The sequence below is a fragment of the Monomorium pharaonis genome, chromosome 5 (assembly GCF_013373865.1).
Source record: "Monomorium pharaonis isolate MP-MQ-018 chromosome 5, ASM1337386v2, whole genome shotgun sequence".
Lineage (NCBI taxonomy): Eukaryota > Metazoa > Arthropoda > Insecta > Hymenoptera > Formicidae > Monomorium > Monomorium pharaonis.
Window position 1 is genome coordinate 12339457 of NC_050471.1, and position 22008 is coordinate 12361464.

At 30.5% G+C, this 22008-nt stretch overlaps 1 long non-coding RNA gene across 1 annotated transcript; it reads left to right on the forward strand.

Moving 5' to 3' along the window:
* The first annotated feature begins 490 nt into the window (after window positions 1-490).
* Window positions 491-4586, forward strand: LOC105829967. The gene is made up of 4 exons (XR_004963374.1): window positions 491-621; window positions 2338-2480; window positions 3262-3411; window positions 4265-4586. It is a non-coding gene; the product is annotated as an uncharacterized LOC105829967 (long non-coding RNA).
* The last annotated feature ends 17422 nt before the right edge of the window (window positions 4587-22008 follow it).

Sequence of the window (22008 nt, forward strand, 5' to 3'; positions counted from 1 at the left end):
GCTATAAGTCGCTCTTCTGCAGATTTAATTGTTTTTCTTGTAACCGTACTAACATTGTTGGTATTTATTATATATTTTCAATACTATCAGAATTAATATTATATTCTTGTAATGTGTTTTTTTAATAGGTACCCAGCAAACACCGAATATAAATGCAATATTACATAGGAATAACGTGTAATATAACGGATGTTATACTCTATTTATATTATAGTATCGTAATCTTACTTTATATACACAATAACAGAGTTATGAAACTATTATATTACTCCGTTATTTCTATGTTATAATAATCAAATAGTAATATAACGCGTGTTAATAACACTGTTGTGTTTATATTATATTTGTATTATATAATTTGAATTGCGCGGGACATTAACCTAGCTAGAGCTGATGATGTTCCGGTCTGTTCCGAACACGGATCGCGGTTTCTTGTGCTTTTGGCTTGTTCTTTTTCGCTACACTGCTGCACTGGTGCAACAGGGTAGAGTAAGACAAGTCTATTTTTTCTTATTCTAACTTATTGCACCAGTGCAGCAGTGCAGCGAAAAAGAACAGGCCTTTTGTGCTCTCGTGTCTCGTGGTCACTCGTTGTGGTGTTTTTAAACAGTGGCATTAAAGGTAATCCTTTTTCCTTTTTAAGTAAACTTTTATCAAATATTACATAAAGTTATGGAAAGTATTTTCACATTAAATTTATCTAATATTTTTTAAAAGTACATTAGAATAATTTATCTATTCCATCTATAACAAGTTGAAGGTTAGAGAAATCACATATAGCAATAGATCTTTATTTACAAATGTAAGGTGTTTATTATTAAAAAGATCTAATGATATAAAGGCGGATGTAAACGTATATTCGCGTATAATTGTATCGTTGCTACATAAAGTCGTCTCGCGCTGCGCGTATACTTTGCGCGAAACGCGAGACTACCCGTAACATGTTGCTTGATCTGTGCCGTTGCGTATCAAAATTTTGTTACACAGATATTACAACATTTACGTGAGTGTTATTCTGTATAGTAATTCTTTCACTCCGCGTAAACGGGGGTCTCTATAATACTCCCGTTTACACGAAATAAAATTATTGCAATACAATTTCAGTATAAAGTTTTAATACTATAGTTCAGTAACGCTCGTGTGAACGTACGTATATTCTTTATAAATCTATAATATTTAGTAAACTAAATAACCCAGGCAGCAAGGTGACGTCCACTGGACGTCAATAATTCGTCATTTAAGGTCGCGGACATTACCAAATTAAGACGTAATAGTAACGTCATTTTTTGACCTATTAATTACGTCAGTCATTTATCCATTCTACAACGTATTTCCGACATCATATGCTTGACTAATTAATAACGTCAGTTAATTGATATTTTATAAATATTTTATAAATATTGCGTGCTGTCTAGAGTATAATTTAGCTTTATTAAAAGAACAGAGCAAAAATTTTTATAAGTTATTCCACATGTTATTTCGCATATGTAAAAATCAGGAAAAAAACTGTACATTTATATTTATTTATAAAAATATTAGTTAACTACAAGTTTCATGTTTCTAACATCTATATTGAACTGATCTATAACAAATATATATGTATTCATGAGCATCAAGTATTTAGAGATCATCACGAAGTGCTAGGTTACGTACGATCTTCGAAGTCAAGCAACGTCGACGGCGGTTCAGAATTGGATAGGTGATCGCGGAAGTTAGGCAATCCCAGATGTGACCATGGTGTGGTGGGTAACGATGCTTGTTGAGAAACAACGTAAATTTTTTTTTTTTTAGATTATAATTATGTTATTTCAATATTTTCACAATGTAAGTACTGCATATGTAAAACATATACCCAAAATATTTTCTAAAACGTCAAAATAACGGCGACTTTTACTACCTGGGATAGTCATAAAAATGACGTTAAAATGTCGTTTTTATTGTGACGTCAACGGTCTGTGACATTAAACCGTCATTTTAATGTCATTAAGACGTCAATTAGTGACGTCTGCTTCGTCATAAAATGACCAAAAAATGACGTCAATTAGACGACACCTTGCTACCTAGGAGGTTTCTTTCTGTTAACTAGACTTAATGGTGCGCCTTAGCATATCGACATTGAAGTTGATACACAACATTAAGTCTGATTAACAGAAAAAAACCTTTATTCAATTTGCTAAATATTTTGTATTTGTATGGAATATATCTGTATACATGCATACGCATGCAGCGGGCATGTCCCCTCCCTCCCACATATGTGTGTAACAAAATTTTATTTTAATACCCATGAATTATTACTAATGTTCTTATTTTTATCTTGAAAATCTTGTTATCTTATAGTTTTCACCAACACTTCCGAGGATCTCTTTAACTAGATGAAAGATCAAATCTTTAATTATAAACGTTTGAAGATTATTTATAAAGAAACTTATAAATTGCCACATATACAGGACTACACATCAGCAACACATCAGAACCAAAGAGTGAGTATAACACATACAAATACAAGGTCGGTTTGATAGTTGATTTGTATAGACCGTCTTAAGTTCAATCTCAAGATGTCATAAGCCATTCACAGAGCCATATTAGCATCTTAAAACATTACTTTTAAGATGGTTTTAAAATAACAACGGATTACGAATATTGGCTTACTATATTTTACGTTGCAAATTGCATATCTTTTTTAAAAACAACAGTATTATACAAATTTATCTGTTTCTATTTTTATATATAAAATAACGTTATAGAATGTCATTATTCTATATTATCTATATATAAAAATATGTCTGGCAAGCGTGTCTGTAAAGTTGGCTCGACATTCTATAAATTTCAAAAAAATTCTTAAAATTGCAATAGCACTTTTCATAGTTCTACAGTTAAGTAACGCTCGCGTGAACGTACGTAGTATATATTCTTTATAAATCTAAAATATTTAGTAAACTGAATAGATTTTTTTCTATTAATTAAATTTAATTGTGCACCTTAGCATATCAACATTAAAGTTGATACACAACATTAAGTCTGATTAACAGAAAAAAACCTTTATTCAATTTACTAAATATTTTATATTTCTATGGAATATATCTGTATACATGCACACGCATGCAGTGGGCATGCCCACACACACACATGCGCGCGCACACACACACACACACACACAAACGCGCGCGCGCGCGCGTGTGTGTGTAACAAAATTTTTATTTTAATACCCATGAATTATTACTAATGTTCTTATTTTTATTGGAAAATCTTGTTATCTTACAGTTTTTACCAACACTTCCGAGGAGCTTTTCAACTAGATGAAAGATCAAAGATTACACCTTTAATTATAAACATTTGAAGATTATTTATGAAGAAAATTGTAAATTGTCACACATACAGGACTATACATCAGCAACACATCAGGACCAAAGAGTAAGTATGACACATACAAATACAAAGTCGGTTTTGTTAGTTGTATATTAAAACGTCTTAAGTTACAGTGTCATAAGTCATATATTCACAGAGTCATATTAGTATCTTAAAACATTACTTAAGATGGTTTTAAAATAAGAACGGACTATGAACGTCGACCTACGTGTCTATTTTATGTTGCAAATTGCATCTCTTTTAAAAACAATAATATTATACAAATATATTTGTTTTTATTTTTATATATAAAATAATGGTATAGAATGTCATTATTCTGTATATGAAAGTATATATGAAAATATATTTGAAGTGGAAATTCCTAGTTTATTTTATAATTAATTATTTTATAATTAATTATTTAACTAGAGCACTAAAAAAGTAGGTATTCTCACGTCCGCCATTTTTCTTCAAACTAGCAAGTAACTAGCATAATGTTTTATATATATAATACATTGCAATAACCTTTACAGTCTCAAGATCATAAATATCGTGTCTTCGTTTCATTGTCGCATAAAGTTTGGTGTTTCCAAAGATTATTGACGTATATATATACAAAACATACCTAATTTTTCCTGCTAGTTAGAAGAAAAATGGCGGACGTGAGAATACTCACTTTTATAGTGCCTTAATTTAATATCTGGCAAGCGTGTCTGTGAAGTTGCATACATAAAAAAAAATTGAAAAATTGTGCTAACTTCGCGAATCTAGCACGACATCCTTCCCTCTAAACTTTAGAGGGATGTATGTCGCGCTAGATTTGCGAAGTTAGCATAATTTTTCAATTTTTAGAGTCTAAAGTCTCAAAAGCCTTTGAATATTATCATTTTATTATATACATACATGTATAAAATTTCAGATTGATATTCCATCTGAATTTGATTCTATAACTGCGGAATGGTTTCGCTTCGCCAAACAGCAGAAAACGAGAGAAGACATCCTTCGGTTGGTATCACTTTTTTCGCTCCTCTCCCATCTCCCCAGCTCCTCCGTGCGCCCAGTAACACGTACGGCGTTTCGCGTGTATGCGTGATCGCCGCGCGCTTAACGTCGCGGGACACCATTTCTGCCGGTGCGCGTACACGCATCGGCAGAAATGGTGTCCCTCGGCGTAAAAATTGGGGATTGCGCCGGTGTTGCATCCTTCACCAACGCTACACGCTCAAGAAGGATAGAGTTATGATGAGTGAGAAGACGTGATACCGATTCGCTGGTGTCCAATATGCGTTTTACTCGCACTCAAGCGAAAAACGTCATTAGTATTGAGTGAAACAGATATGGACACCAGCGAATCGGTATTACGTCTTCTTGCTCATCATAACTCTATTCTTCTTGAGCGTGTGGCGTTGGTGAAGGATGCAACAGCGGCGCGATCCCCACTTTTTTTGCTCCTCCGTGTCTCCACTTCACCGCGCGCCTAGTAACACGTACGGCGCTTCGTGTATGTTGGTGATCGCCGCGCTGGACTCCGAGGGACACCATTTCTGCCGGTGCGTGTACATCCCCAACGTTTCAGTGTTTACACGTTATGTTAGAAGTATGGGACTGTCCCGATTGCACACATAAACAATTGGACACAGTAGTGTCCAATCGGGTCTGTGTTCAATCGGAAAATACTACTGTGTCCAATCGCTTATCTTCGCAATCGGGCCTCACTCTGGAAGTAGGGAGTATACACTCATTTATTGAGTGTCATATCCAAATGTTGAGAGTATACTTTCAAATATTCAGTATTTAAATTCAAACTTTGGTATGAACACTCAATCATTGGCTGTACACACTCAATGTTCGAGTATAAACACTTAATCTTTAGTGTAAATACTCAAGATTTGAGCGTATACGCCTAAATTTGCGAATAAACTCCCAAAATCGAGTATTAACATTCAATTTTGAGTGTAAGCTCTCAAAATTAAAGTGTTTTTTCTCTAAGGGAGAGCATGCGTCTACAGCTAAATAGCATGCAAATGTGACGCATGCTCATATCGTTACATATTGTCGGTAAATTTTGCCTAACTTTCACGAATTAAATACAATGTGTTTGGATAACTCACAAATCTTTTTAATCAAATTTATAACTCTACGTACAAACTTCAAACAACTTCATATAGTAACTTTGTTTAATTAATATATTTCGGCTAAGTGTCGGGTGGAAAAATAATTAATTAATTACAAATAAACGATTGACACATAAACCTTTTTAATTGCACTTCAAACCTCTTTATATGAAATACAAACGATTACATATTGCAATTATTTAAAAAAACGTTCACTTCCGGTCAAGTGTATGCGAATCCTGATCCTCCCGGAAGGCTTCTCGGAGATTTCCAACTTCATATAAAAAAAAGTTCAAATTGGACAGTCTTTGCATGTGATATCATCTTGGGTTTGATTTAAACTCTTTGCAATCAGTCGAAAACGTTACATTTGAATTTAAATATATAATTATAAAATATATAATTTGTAATGTATATGTAAATTAAATATCATCAAATTTATAAAATTATATAATTGTAAATGTAATAATAATATTAATAAACATATGTATATTGCATACATAAATTATTTTACTAATTAAAAATTATTAATAATACGTCATATTGTGTTAAATTTTTGTTATATTTCTGCGATTACTTGTGACGATAGCTTGGTGCTCGATTTCTGCTGTTTTTGCCGTCAACAACCGATAAAGGAGATCGCGTTCTATATCTACCGCATTTTCGCCAGCATATCATGACGGCAAGCTCTGCTCGATTTCTGCTGCATTTTTACTGTCAGTACTTCATGTGACACATCGTGCTGTATCTTCGCCGCGTTTCTGGTGTCGCAGCGTGATAGCATTTCATGCTTTGTTTTTGCTGTCTTTCTGCGTTTAGAGCTTAATTTGTCAGATTGTGTTCGATATTTACTACGAATTTGTTGTCCTGTTATGATAGCAGATAATCTTCGATTTTTGCTGCACTTCTATCGATATTTTATGTTGATAAACTGTGCTGTTAGAAATTAAGATTAATGAGGAAGCAGCAAATTGAAGTCTACTGCGATATCATATTCGAGTTTGCTGGCATATTGCCGCCAAGCTGCTAGCATTTTGTTTACTGCGTATATTATCGTCGGATAAGTTAAAGAAATGGACTAATTTTACCTTCTAATAATTAAGTGTTACAAATAAATATAACTACAGTTACAGCTTCGGGACGTAGCTGAAAGGCAGAATAGCCGAACTGTAAAATGTTAATTATAGTGTATTTAGTATATTTAGTATTGTAAGAGTTGAGGAGCAGGTGTAGCACCGGCAGCACTTTCCTCCAGATTGAGTAACTAATACTCACGCGCGCGAACAGATGGCGTCGCTGACGACAGGCTGTAAGAACTTCGTGGTTGTAAATGCGCGGGAACTTCTAATACGTCGTTCACAGCTTCTCAGCGAACCGGCAGGAAGCGTCCTACGACTTCCGCTCTTAGTCAGGATGAGGAGATATGTTGCCCAAAGAATAGATCACTTTTGTATATAAAATACGTTTACTTCACCGAACACAGAGATACAAAAATGTTAGCTTAACACTCGCAGTCGGAACGATGTTACTATTCCAAGAGCTCAACGGAGAGTGCTGCTCTTGTTACCAAGCGCATAGGCGCCGCAATCGCTATCGCACGGGCATAGAGTCTGAGAATACTAGGTAGGAAAAAACTAGGGAAATAACGCTACGTTGCCTACAAGGCTGTGGCACTGATCTCATTAAAGTGGATATGGCATACCCTAATAATCTGAGGTAAAGAAGTGTGACCAATAGAATACCGGAAGCCATTAAAGTTGTAGTCAGCGTACACGCTTTTGGCGGAAAATTTGAATGACTAACACAAAATATATGTGTTAAATAAGATATATTGTAAAAATATAAAATATGATTATAATGTAACCAGTAAAAATGAATTAAAAAATTAATTAATTTACAAAATATATTAAAATGTATATGTTTAGTAATTTGAAATGTTCTAAAATATTAATCTGGAATGTGTTTATTTGAATTTTTATAATATTGTTTTATATCATACATATAACATTTAATATTATGTATTTTTTTATAATTGTAAGTGACATTTGTAAGTGACTTTATAACAAATATTTTGCAATATTTAAAAAAATATTTGGTAATATATAACATTTTTATGTATAAATTGAGTCAAAATGTATAAATATTTTATTAAATAAGAGGATAAATAAAAAATTAAAAAATAAAATTTTGCAGGTGTCTAAAAATCGAAAATTTTTATTTATGACCATCTTGTTAAATAATTTTACTAATAAATAATACTACTACTACTAAACTTATAAATAAGTTTAAAGGGTATTGTTATAGCTTATTTTGTCCTTGTGTCCTTGTGTTGTAGTAATCCATACTTGCAGCTTGTAAAAAAGTAACTATTAGACATAGATTAGCATAGATTTATTTAATATTTAAGTATAAATATTATAATGTACATAATAAAATGTATATACATGCACAGCATAGAAGCAAATAGAAAATAAGATAATTTTTTTATCGCGGTTTTTAGAAAAAAGTAGTAATAGAAAAGTAGTAATAGAAAAATGTTATTTTGCGTACTTTATTAAACTTTGCAAGTCACATGCTGTGCTATTTAAACATGACAATAATGTTACATTATAAATATATTTTATAACATAAAATATATGAATTCAAAACAAACGTATCACTTAAAACTTAAATTTGTAATTTAAAGCAACATAATAAAAATGTGTATTCAACAAATACTTATGTACTTATGAGGTACATATTTGAATCCAGGTTCATATTTTCAATCCATTTTTCAAATAATTGTGAATATTTTTCCTTGTTTGGGAATCTGTAAAAAACATTTTATTAATTCATTATATATTAAACATATTATTATTAAACTTTTCAAACTTAACCTTACTCACCTATGAAACGTTCGTTGTTTATTTTCACTTCCTTTTCCACAATAAACACATTTTTTAATTTTGGAATCTCACTATTTTACTATTTTACTATTTCTATTATAAAAAAAGTAATATTTTGGATAAAACTGCTATACATCTACGTCTATAGATAATTAATTACACGTGGAATTTCGTATCAGTAAACTGTGTTCGTATTCGTATACACCGCCATATTGTGTACAGAGACTACAACCTTCAATTGGTCACACTTATTTCGTCCTATGCCATATCCACTTTAATGAGATCAGTGGGCTGTGGCGGTAGGAATAACGCACTTGGCTAATTTCTGATTCGGAAGGAGATAGATTGTTTTAAAACCATTTGTATCGTGAATATATAAACTTTATTGTAATTAAACACACGAGAGAAAACGTGCGTCTCGAGATGAGATAGACTAAAGCGGTGTACGCATCGCGATGCACGAGAGCAGTCTAGGGAGTTTTTACATTGATCAATGATATCAGGATGTCGCCACAGTAGTCCCCCTTCAGCAACGTAGTTGCGATAAAATAACTTTAAAATACAAACAATCTTCTTATGCAATAGTTACAGACTTCTCAAGTTTGGGGCGTAGTTGAAAGGCAGAATGGCCGAACTGTAAAATGTTAATTATAGTGTATTTAGCACAGATTAATAGACAGATAGCCAAAGGTCCCGGTTTAGGCATGCCACCATTTTAATGCTTTAGAGTTTGCCCCTTACCGACAGATTTTGCCCCTGGTTTGAGTCCGGGCTAAACTGAGTTTGCCCCTAATTCGAATCCGTGCTAAACTCCTCAACATATTTTGCCCCTGGTTCGAGTCCAGGCTAAACTGAGTTTGCCCCTGGTTTGAATACGTGCTAAACTCAACAGACTTTATCCTTGGTCTTTATAGCCAGTTGTTAACAAATATTTTCATTTTCTCTAATTTATATGTATAATATACGTTGTACAGGGTGTTGCACTTGAATACAGTGCAGTTTAACGGGTTGCCTATCCGTGCGGGTTACTATTCCGTCGATAAAAACGCGTGCCGATTTTATACTTATTATGCTACCCATGTTATTACTTATTTTGTTATTACTTATGAACGTGTAGTTTAACCTATGAAAAAATTAATCTCTGCAGGCGTACAAAGTAAGAAGAAAAATCCATGTAACTTCTCGCTTCTGGCATTATCATTTAATATTGCTGCGGCGAGTATTCAAATTGATTATCATCTTGTTTGCATGCGGTATTATTTTCTTTTGAACTGTGCCAGATTCAAAACACTTTTAAGCGATATTCTCTCAACTCATCATTACTACATTAAAAAGGGATTTAGCACAAGCGCGTTGACGAAGCGCAAGCTGCGGGTTGTATACAGCATGCCTGCTTAGCCTGCTCCCTCCGCGCACGCACTCATTGATAAAATCGGCACGCGTTTTTATCGACGAAATAGCAACCCATACGGATAGGCAACCCGTTAGACTGCACTGTATTCAAGTGCAACACCCTGTACATAACATATAATATATGATAATAGCGAGTCAGGCGAATTATATATGATAAAAATGTAATGATGTAATTATATTGTTAATATTAATGTTTTACAATAAAAATTTTATAAACAACAAATGTTATTATATATATATTATAATAATAAATTTTTTTATGCTTTGTAAAAATTTTTATAAATAAAAGTTACAAATAAAAAATGTTTATTGTAATTTTTATATAATTTACATTTTTATAGATAGACTTTATTGTGTCCTAATATGGGGTTACAAGGCGCTTTTTCCACGGAGCGTTCCCGAACCGTTCATAGTTGTATCCTCTCTACTCCCAAACCGACCTGGCCATTTGCGACCCTTACATTCTAACACCCCCACTCCCCTCGCACGCCCTTATCCCCTTTTCCCCACCCCCAATCCCACTCTTTCCTCTCTTTTGGCCCTTCTTCATTGTCCTTCTTCCATTCCTCTCTCTTCATCTCTGCTCTCCTCCTTCCACTCTCCTCCTTGATTTCCTCTTTCCGTTTTTCATCAAGGGGCCTCTCCTCCTCTCCTCTTTCTCCTGTCCTCCTCTGCTCTCTCCGCCTCTTCGTCTCTTTCTCCTCATGCTTTTTCTCCGTCTCTCCTTCTTTCCTGCTTCTCCTCCTAAGACAATCAATTAAATCATTATTCTCCTTCCACCTCTCATTCTTCCCAACTTGCCGTCTTTCCGTCATCTCTCCACTTTCCGTGCTGTTGAGCCCCCCGACTCTTTACGCTCTTCTCTGCTCTTTTCACTCTCCTGCTCTTCTTAAACTCCTCTCCTTGTCTCTCTTTCTCCTTCTCTGATCTCCTCGGCTCCTCTCTCTTCCATCTGCTTGACCGTTCTTCTCTTTCACTAGCAAGCCGTTTATCTGTACATTCATACTCCTCTACATATCAGCCATACATATAAAGATATAACATATATAAAATATATAATACAAAACAGGAACGAAATGTACAATAACAAGACAATCACAATTGTAAACGAAGCGGAAGTCCACCTGCCCCATAACTTCTTCTACCTCTTCTACCCTCTCCGCTCTCTCTTCCATCCTTTTCTTCTCCTCCTTGTCTCTGCTTCCTCCCCCCCACCAGTCTCCATTGTCACTCCACTCCGCTCCCTCTCTACCCCGACTTTCTTTGCTCCTTGTTCCCTTTCAGCCTCTTCTCCGCTTGTCTCCATCCGACCGTCTTTTTCTTCCCCTCTGCTTCCTCTTCTTTCTCCCTGGCCGCTTCTCCATACCTTTCTTCCCCTCTTTTCTTCCTCGTCTGGATCCAAGTCCTCTTCTCCCGTCTGCTACCTCCCCAGTCTCGCCTCCAGACTTCTAAATCTTTTCCTAACCTCTTTCAGCCCTTTTGGCATTTTCACTCCGTTTTCTTAATTCTCTTCCAGTCTCTTCTATCCTCCTCTCGACCGCACTTTCTTCCCTCACTCTGTCCTTTTTCGTCTCCTTCATTATCCCATTCTCTTCTCCTCATTATTAAATTTCATCTCTGTCTCTATTTTCACCTCATCTGCTTTCTCTCACTCCGCTATTACTGTTTCTGCGTCGGCTATCTTCTCCTTTCGACGGACCACGTGCTGTGAGAATCTGCGTTCCCAAAGCTCGCTACCGTCTGCCGCCTCACTCCTGCCAACCCGTTTTCCACCATCCTCTCCATCCGCGCCATCTCTCCTCTCCTTGTCATCTTCCTCGTTCCCGTCTTCATCTCCTGCCAACCGACTTTTCCTTTCTTCTCAGCGCCCTCTCACTGTCCTCTTCTTTTCCACGGCTACTTTACTCCACATTCGTTCTTCTTATCTCCAAAACTCCATCACGATATCTTTTCATATCTTTCCTTTTCCGTCGCCCTCCTGCTTCCCTCCAATCACCCGACCACCACTCGTCCTCTTCTATCCCGAATTTTCACTTTCCTACTCTCCCTCTCACCTCCATTATCACTTCACTACTCCTTACTTCGGAGCTTCCAGATTCACACCCGTTCTCACCGACGCCATAACTTATCTCTCAATTTACATTTTTATATTAATATATAATCAAAATATTTTTATTAATATTTTTATTAACTTAATATGTTGTATACCAACAATAACAAAATTGTAAATAAATAAAAAATTATAAAGAAATTGTTTATTTATTGATCATATATAATATATTATATAGGTCATTCCACGTTAACTGGATCAACACCTTTGCGACCAAAATTCAGAGCACCGGAAAAAAAAAAATTTTTAATCTTAAAAAATTTGTACATCCATTTAATTTTAAAAGCAACATTGCCCTATTAAAAAATCCAATATATGATTATTCCAATACAGCACTTACAAATTAGTAATTTATTTTACGGATATAAATTTGTGAAAAAAAGTTAGTTCTCGAATGTTAATTTTGTTTCTAATCAAACGTTTTTTACGCCTCATTCTACATTTTATAAATCTACAATATTTACTGAATTATCCGTAATAATTTTATGGATGATTCAGTAAATATAACATGTAGAATTAGTATTTGTAAGCAATGACGAGATTACTCAAATATATAAAACTAGAAAAATATGTTGCATATAAATCGATAGATTTTTTCCTACTTTCTAATGGTGCTGTTAGTTTAATCAATTTTACTTTCTAAGTAAAACTAAATTTAATTAAACTTTATTGCTATTTTTCTAAAAATATGACATCTTTAAAATTAAAATAAAAGATATTAAACTAAAATACAACTTATAAAGAATATCTTCTGTAAATTGTAAAACAAAGGAATGTATAGTTTTCTAATAAAAAAATTTTTAAGACGTCGTGTTGAGCGCGCGGCCAGCTGTCTAGCGCGCGATTGATTAGTTAACAACAATAAATTGTTTGCTTTCCCATTTTGAAATTTGCAGAAAATATTATTTATGTGTTGTATTTAAGTTTCATAATTTTTAAGTATGATATGATATACATATCTACATATCTACATATTATATTTTACATATTTTTATGTATATTTAAAAAGAGTTTAAATATATAAAAGTTTATATTAAAATTTAATATAAAGGTATAAATTGTACTAAATAAAAGAATCCTTGCAAAATAAAATAGCTTTACAATTTGTATAATTTATATTTTTTATAATTTCAAGCCTTATTTATACAATAAATTTTATATATTTTTATGACATTTTTATATTTTTAATCCTTATTTATACAATAAATTTTATATATTTTTATGACAATGAAAATCATATCAAGTTAATGTATATAAATGTATAGAATATTTTTCTACAAGACGTAAAGACCATTTGATATGCTATATCTCTTATTGTTAAAAATTACTTTTTTTTTTTAATTAAACAACATTAAAAAATATAAACGGACATTACCTAGATAGCACAGAGAGTTCAAAAAGAATTCAATTGTATGTCACCAATTATGTCACTAATGAATTCTTTTTGAATATTTTTTTACAAAAATAATTTTTTTTGTTCTCAAAAAGAATTCATAATAGGTGACATAAAATTAAATTTTTTTTTAATCTCTGTGCTATCTGGGTAGAAGTTTTCTAATATCTTTCTGTATCTTATTGAATAAACAGCTTCAGAATTAATAAAACTTTTGTGATTAAAATAACATCAAACAAAACATAAATTGGATAATTTTTGATTAGATTAATAATTAAAATATATTAATTATTTGTCAATTAATCTAATTAAAAATTATCCAATTCGTATTATTTTTAGTGTTATTTTAATTACAAAAATCTCATTAATGTATTAGAATTATTTTCGGATTGATAAAATGTTAAATATTAAAGTTGGATATTCTGTGGTAAAATAAAATACAGTACGAAAGATTGAAGACATAGTAAGCCTTGCGAGCGAGACTTAGGAATTCTTTAATGTTGGTTATCTCGCTTGCTTCTTATAGTCCAGTCAAATTAGCTAAAAAAGGGCCAAAATTTAAACTAATTTAAACTAAGTGGCACTTTTTTTTTATTAAAATGTTCGGAAGATGATTAAAAATAAAATGTGTGTAGACTCGAAACTAGTTTGGAAAAGTTGTAAAAAAAGACATAAAAGTGCGAAAAATAGGTTTTTTGCATGTGCAACAAAACTTAACATTTTACAAAAAAAGTTTTAAATAAAAAGTGTAGGTTTTGGAAAGATCTACAAAATGAACCACGACAAGTTAAAATTCACGCGTTTAGTTGCAAAAAAATTAAAATCGTTGAAAGCCTTTTTTTTACTTATTTATTATTCATAAAGATTTGAAAATATGACTTTAAAAATGTGATACAATATGCCCCTCGTAACGATAAAAAGGTGTGTAAAATTTTAGCTCGAAATCTTTATTAATTTTTGCAAGAAGCTATTTGTTTATTTATTACAAGCTCATCTCCGAAAAAATTAATTTCATTAATATATACCTAATTAATATCATACCACATTTTTAAAGCCACATGTTTAAATCTTTATGAATATACTAGAACACAACATTGCGCGCGCTTCGCGCGCGCCACTTAGCATTTTTATATTGAACATTGCACTTATTCTTCTTCTGTAATATTACTCTCACACACTTTATCATATTTAATGCCCTTCTCTATCTCACGCTCCCTCATTCTCCCTTTCCCCCTCTCTAAATTATTAATTATATTATTAATTATATTAATTATATTATTTTCATATTGTTCAATATTACTCTTACACACTTTACTTTTTTATTTAATCCTCTTCTATATCTCTCACGCTCTCTTATTCTCCCCCCTCCTCCCCACCTCTCTCTCTCTCTCTCTCTCTCTCTCTCTCTCTCTCTCTCTCTCTCTCTCTCTCTCTCTCTCTCTCTCTCTCTCTCTCTCTCTCTCTCTCTCTCTCTAAACACAAATTATTAATTATATTATATTTGCATGTTTCTTAATATCACTCTTACACACTTTACCTCCATACTTAATCCCCTTTAAATAAATTAAAAATTATAATATATTATATGTAACGTTACTGTTAATTTTCAATAAAATTTCAAAACTTTTACTTTCTGGCTTTCTTGTTTAATCTCTCTCAATTATAATTTCCTTTCATCTAATCTTTTTCCTTTTCTAATCTCTTTCGATAAAACTCACTATCACTCTCTGACCATTTCAACAACTTCTGACAACAAGCATCCAACAACTTTAAAATTAAATTTTTTAAATCTTATGCCTTAATAATACAACATTAAATTTAAATTTTTAAATAAATTAAAATTTATAATATTATATGTAATGTTACCTGATAATTTTCAATCAAATTTCAACACTTTCACTTTCTGGATTTCTTTTTTAAACTCTTTCGATCTCAATTCTTTCTCTTTAATCTCATTCCTTTTCTTCTATTAAAATACACAAAATGTCAAAATAATTAAAACGCAAATGATATTTAATGAGAATAATAATAATTAATAAAAATTGATAATTATTGAGAATGATAATTAATAAGAAATGAGAATTAAGAGTTTAAGATTCCTTTTTTTCAAAATATTTAAAACGCAAATGTTACCTTTCCGAAATCTCGCACTCTCTCTCTCTTTTTCTCTCTTAATAAGATCTTCAAATTTACTTAATTTCTCTCTCTCTCTCTCTCTCTCTCTCTCTCTCTTTTTCCTTCTCTCTCTCTCTCTCTCTCTCTCTCTCTCTCTCTCTCTTTCTTTCTCTCTCTCTCTCTCTCTCTCTTTCTCTTCTTCTTCTACCTATCACTTAATTCTTGCAATTTTTTTAAACTTTTTATTTTTTATAAATATCTATATAAACACTGGCGCAAAAGAAAACGAGACAAAAGTTTTGACCGATTTTTAGGCAATCTTCAAAGTGATGCAACTTTGCGAAAAATCATCTAAATTACATGTACTTTTTTTAAATTAAAGGGCAAAGACTCTACTTTGAGAATCCCTAGGTGAAAGTTTGATTTGTTAAGTGCTAATATAACATATAGTATTGCATTGAGTAGGCAGTCCTCAACTACATATCTCATTGGATACATTACATTTTTTTGCAGTGTATATATGGTTTTACGTCCGTATCAGCTATATTAATTGATTTTGAAACAGCTATAAGAAAATCAATATATCTACCAGTTTGGAGTCAATGTTAATTACAACCAAATGATATATTGATTTTCTACCCCTGACATTCATTAATATTATGTAAATTTTTATTTCTATTTTCTGTATATACCTCTTTAATATTTCTTTTTTTCTTTTCTTACTCTCTGCTTCCTCTATTTCTTTTTTTCTTTTTTTAATATAATGTTTATTTTCTTTAACCTTAAATAAAAACATTTATATATGTTAAAAATAAAAACGCAATTAAGTCATTAAAAATTCAAAATTTTGACAAAACAAGCTTTACAGCTTTTTAAACAATTATTAAATACCTATCTCGTCTTTCTTCCTTTTTTCTCTCCGCTTTTTTATGAAATGTCTTAATGTTTATTAATTTAAAAGAATTATGCTTTTTGAATCTTTTCTCTCTTTCTTTTTTTCTCTCCTTTCTTTATCTTTTTCTCTTTCTTTAATCCTCTATCCTTTATCTTCTGCAATTTTGAATAAAAAACGTGTAAGTATAATTTTATAAATAATTACATAATATTATATAAAAACATTTTTATAAAAAATTATTATTTACTTAATTATTTTAAATTTTATTTTTTATTTTTTTTTATCTCACGCTCTTTCACTCTCCTTTTCTCCCTCTCTCTCTTTCTCTCTTTCTCTCTCAACACAAATTATTAATCATATTTTTATGTTGTATATATCTATCCTCTATCTTCTGCAATTTTGAATAAAAAACGTGTAAGTGGTAAGTTTATAAATAATTACATAATATTATATAAAAACATATTTTAATAAAATTATTTACATATTTTTTTTAAACTTTTTTTTATAAATACACACACACACACATATATATATATGTATGTATTTATTTAAAAAAAGTTAAAAGAATTAAGTAAATAATAATTTTTAATAAAATATATTTTTATATAATATTATGTAATTATTTATAAATTTACATAATTTTACACACACACACACGCGCGCGCGCACGCACAAATATACACACACAGAAAAGAATATAGCCAATAATATATGTAATTGCGAGCTGCTAACTACATAAAATACTCAATACAATAATATTTACTGTTAATGCTCTAACACTTTTCTTTTTCTTCTTTCTTAATAGCTTCGGAACTATTACAGAATTATTGAAAAATGCTATGTACTCGTCTGGAACTCGCTATAAAATGGTAGTTTACTCTTGTAGTGCGGTGCCAGCCGTCTAATAAAAAAATTGTTTAAAAATGCTTAAAGACCGGAACTGTCGACGAAACATATAAAAAGCTTTGAAACTATTGCAGAACTGTTAGAAAATGCCATAAAGTTAGTTAAAACTCGCCAAAAAGTGGTACCTTACTCTTGTAGTGCAATGCCAACAGCCAAATTAAAAAACTGTTTAAATATATTTAATGTACAAAACTATTGCTGAAATCTATCAGGAACTCTAGAACTATTACGGGTGCCAGTACTATATTGTTACTCCATCGCTGTTAGAAGGATAGAGAAGAGACGTTGAACCCCACGAAGTAACACATATTTATCAAGTAATTTTTAATTATCTTAATTATCTTTTTTGCCAATACATTAAATATAATTATAATTCTTTTTTTTATTTGTATTAATTAAAAAATTAATATATTGTTATGTAAAATGTATATTTTTAATTGCAGGTACGTTTAACTGAATACCATATCTAATTGTATATAATTGTATGTGGCGCCATATATAATGCTGTGTTAGTAGTGCATTTTGTATATAATTATATATAGCATTATATACAACTATATAGTCATATATAGCCATATATATTAATGTGGCTAATCTGGGTCCATATATAATCAGATATAGCACCATATCTAATTTTATATAATTGTATGTGACGCCAAATATAATGCTATGTGAGCATCCTATATATAATTATATATAGCATTATATATGGCGCCATATACAATTAGATATGCAGACTTGCCCGCTAGTTAGAGCGCGGCGCCGTCGATAGGCGGCGTACTCTCTCAGGAGCAAAGTGCAGTCGATCGGCTACATAAAGATCACTCGTAGCGTAGTTAAGGCAAGCAAAAATTAGCTTCTTGTTCCTGTCTGATGTGGAAGAGGACTGCCACTATTTTTATGATTTACTCATTAGAAATATCTATATATGGTTATTTATATATAAATATTTATATATCTGTATATGGTTACATACAATCTGATTGTATATAATGTTAATTATATATAATCATATATGATTATATATAATTATATATGGTTGTATATAATTATATATGGCTATGTGGTTATATATGTTTATATATGGTTACATACAATCGTATACGATTGTATAATGCCATTTTTTTATATGATTGTATATAATGTCATTTGAAGATCTGAAGAAAATAATGTTATTGAACTTTTACGAGAAAGAAATCTTGATATCTCAAAATTGAGTGTACCAATTTATTTGGATTGATTGCAATTGAAAACTCACATTAATATTATCTCATGAAAAAATAATTTAGATATAATTATATATGACGTATTTAAATATATTTGATTGATTTTATTGATCTTTCGACTGATTTGTGAATGTATATGTACTTAACGTTTTTTTTTTACTTTTATAAGGTTTTGATAGAATTTATCTTCTTTTTGTAAAAATCAAGTGATAGTGTTCCTTACATAATTTATTTAAATTGATTTATTTATTATACATTATTCATTTTTTAATTATAAACATATGTAGATGTACATAACATTATTAATATTTATATTGAATATACATGTATACGGCAATCATATTTGTTAATGCACATATGTTTAAATTCTAATAACAATATTAGTAAAAACACAATATAAACACAACAAATAACATTAATATAAATAAAATTATATATGTATATACATATATACAGGGTGACAGCTAACTGGCAGCCAATCTGTAATAGATAGATATATATAGATATACTAATAGATAGATGTATAGATATACTAATATAGAAATAAACATAAATATATATATATATATTTACGTTTATTTGTATATTAATATATCTATTAGTATATTTGTATACATCTATCTATTAGTATATCTATATATATATATATACATATATCTATCTATTACAGATTGGCTGCCGGTTAGCTGTCACCCTGTATATATGCATATACATATATAATTTTAATTATATTAATGTTATTTGTTGTGTTTATATTGTGTTTTACTAATATTGTTATTAAAATTTATACATATGTGCATTAACAAATATGATTGCCGTATAGTCATGTATATTCAATATAAATATTAATAATGTTACGTACATCTACATATGTTTATAATTAAAAAATGAATAATGTATAATAAATAAATCAATTTAAATAAAATTATGTAAGGAACAAACTATCACTTGATTTTTACAAAAAGAAGATAAATTCTACCAAAATATAACCAAAATATATTTTTACCTTATAAAAGTAAAAAAGAAACGTCAAGTACATACACATTCAAAAATCAGTACAAGATCAATAAAATTAATCAAATATATTTAAAAAACTTCGAAAAATCCTCCAAAGAATAAAAATTTATTCAAAAATTATTTAAGAAATGAAAATGTTTACCAATTATAAATATTGAAACAAAAACTTAACATGTTCGAGTAGCATTAATTATATTCTTGTATACTTATCAATATCAATAACATAATATTTATACCTTCTTTTTTCTTATCTTATTTTAATCCTGATCCTTATCTTGTTTCCCGTTTCTTTCTCTCTTTCTCTCTTTTTTTCGTACCACACAATTTTTTTTTCTTAATTTTATATTCTCAACTGCGAGGTTATTTAATTCGCCATACAATATTTTTAGCAGTAATGCCTGTAATTGTCAACTATATATTTAAACTTATTATAATAAGAACTTAATTAATATACATACATTTACATAACAATATATCAATTTTTTAATCAATACAAATAAAAAAATTATAATTATATTTAATGTATTGGCAAAAAAAATAATTAAGATAATTAAGAATTACTTGATAAATACGTGTTTCTGTCGTGGCGTCCAACGTCTCTTCCTTACCCTTCTAACAGCGATGGTGATACAAAAATGGTTATATCATAATATTATTATATTAAATTAAATATGTCATAATATATTGTATTAAATTTCAACTTACTTTGTTAAGCATCAGTTAAACGTATCTGCAATTCAAAACAAATACTCTCTGCTATTTTATAATCTTCCAGTCTAAGTAATTTTTTCCCGGTATTTTTCTTGCTTCTTTTTGTGTCTTTCCGTCTCTCAAATCAAACTGTCAAAAACTGTCAACTATAAACTGTCAAACTTCACACACGAACGAAGCGAGTCAAGCGCGAGACAGCCAATCGCGATCGGAATAAAGAGGCAACAATGCAATCGCGATTAGCAGGCAACTTTAGGTTTACATGGCTATTTTATAAGAGGAAAATAAATAAGTGAAGAAAGGCCTGTTTTGACGGTTTTAATTTTTTTGCACTAAACGCGTGAACGGATTTTAACTTGTCGCGGCTCATTTTGTAGGTTTTTTCAAAACTTACATTTTTTATTTAAAACTTTTTTTGTAAAATGTTTTTGTTGCACATGCAAAAAATCTGTTTTTTACACCTTCATGCCTATTTTTTACAATTTTCCAAAACTAGTTGCGAGTCTCAAACACACACATTTTATTTCTAATCACCTTCCAAACATTTTGGTGAAAAGAAGTGCCACTTACAATTAGTTCATTTTCAAAGTCTAATTTGACTGGACTACTCGTTCTTGTTCACGCTCTTGGCGACTGTCTAGCATCGGAGATATTTAAAGAGCTCTTTTATCTATAAAATAGAATAATATAAAAACTAAAACTTTTATTTCATATTTTATCGATTTAAAAATAATTTTTATGAATTAATGACATTTTTGTGATTAAAATATGACACTAAACGTGACACAAATTGGATTATTTTTAATTAATATGTAAAATTTTAATTATTACCCACACAGCACACTTTATCCTAGGGATGTCCCTGGGATGTCATTTTGGGATATCGCAATATCGTTGGATATCCGTGGACCGTCTGCGATATCCGAGGGATATCCAAGGGATGCACAAATGTCCACCGATTTGATATCCTGTAGATATCTCAAACGATATCCAGAGGATGTCCAAGGGATTTCCTGAGATATCGTAATATATCTTACAAGGGAACCTCGCGAACCCGAAAATTCTGATTTTAATGAAACTTGGCATAAATGTAGAGGGGGTAAATACATGAATTTAGAAATTATAAGTTGGTGCTTATAAACGGTTTAAAGGGTTGAAACCACCCTTCAGAAATTTAGAGTTTTTGCCTTTTCTCGATATATCTCGTAAACTAAACAAAGTATTAAAAAATGTTTCATACAAAAGTTTTACAGTATAAATATCTCTATTTAACTATGCTATTTATTTTTTCAAAAAAAAAAATTTTTTTTTTTTAAACAAATTTTTTTTCGTTGAAAAAAATATTTTTTTAGAAAAAATAAATAGCATAATTAAATAGAGGTATTTATGCCATAAAACTTATGTATGAAACATTTTTTAATATTTTGTTTAGTTTACGAGATATATCGAGAAAATGCAAAAATGTCTCAACTTTGAAGTATGGTTTCACCCTTTCAAACCGTTTTTGAACCAAAATAAAACATTTCTAAATTAATGTATTTACCCCCTCTACATTTGTGCCAAGTTTCATTAAAATCAGAAAATTTTCCGTTTGGGTTTATAAACGATTTGAAGGAGTGAAATTACCCTTCAAAGATTGAGATATTTTTACCTTTTCTCGCTGTATCTTGTAAACTAAACAAAATATAAGAAAATGTTTTATACAAAAGTTTTACAGCATAAATATTTTCATTTAACTACGTTGTTCATTTTTCAACAAAATTTTTTTTTTATTAAAATATATTTTTAATAAAATTGACTTTTATGTATACAGCATTTATAAAGTAATTATACTATCTTATACTGTGTTCTATTTATATCATCTATGTGTATATTATG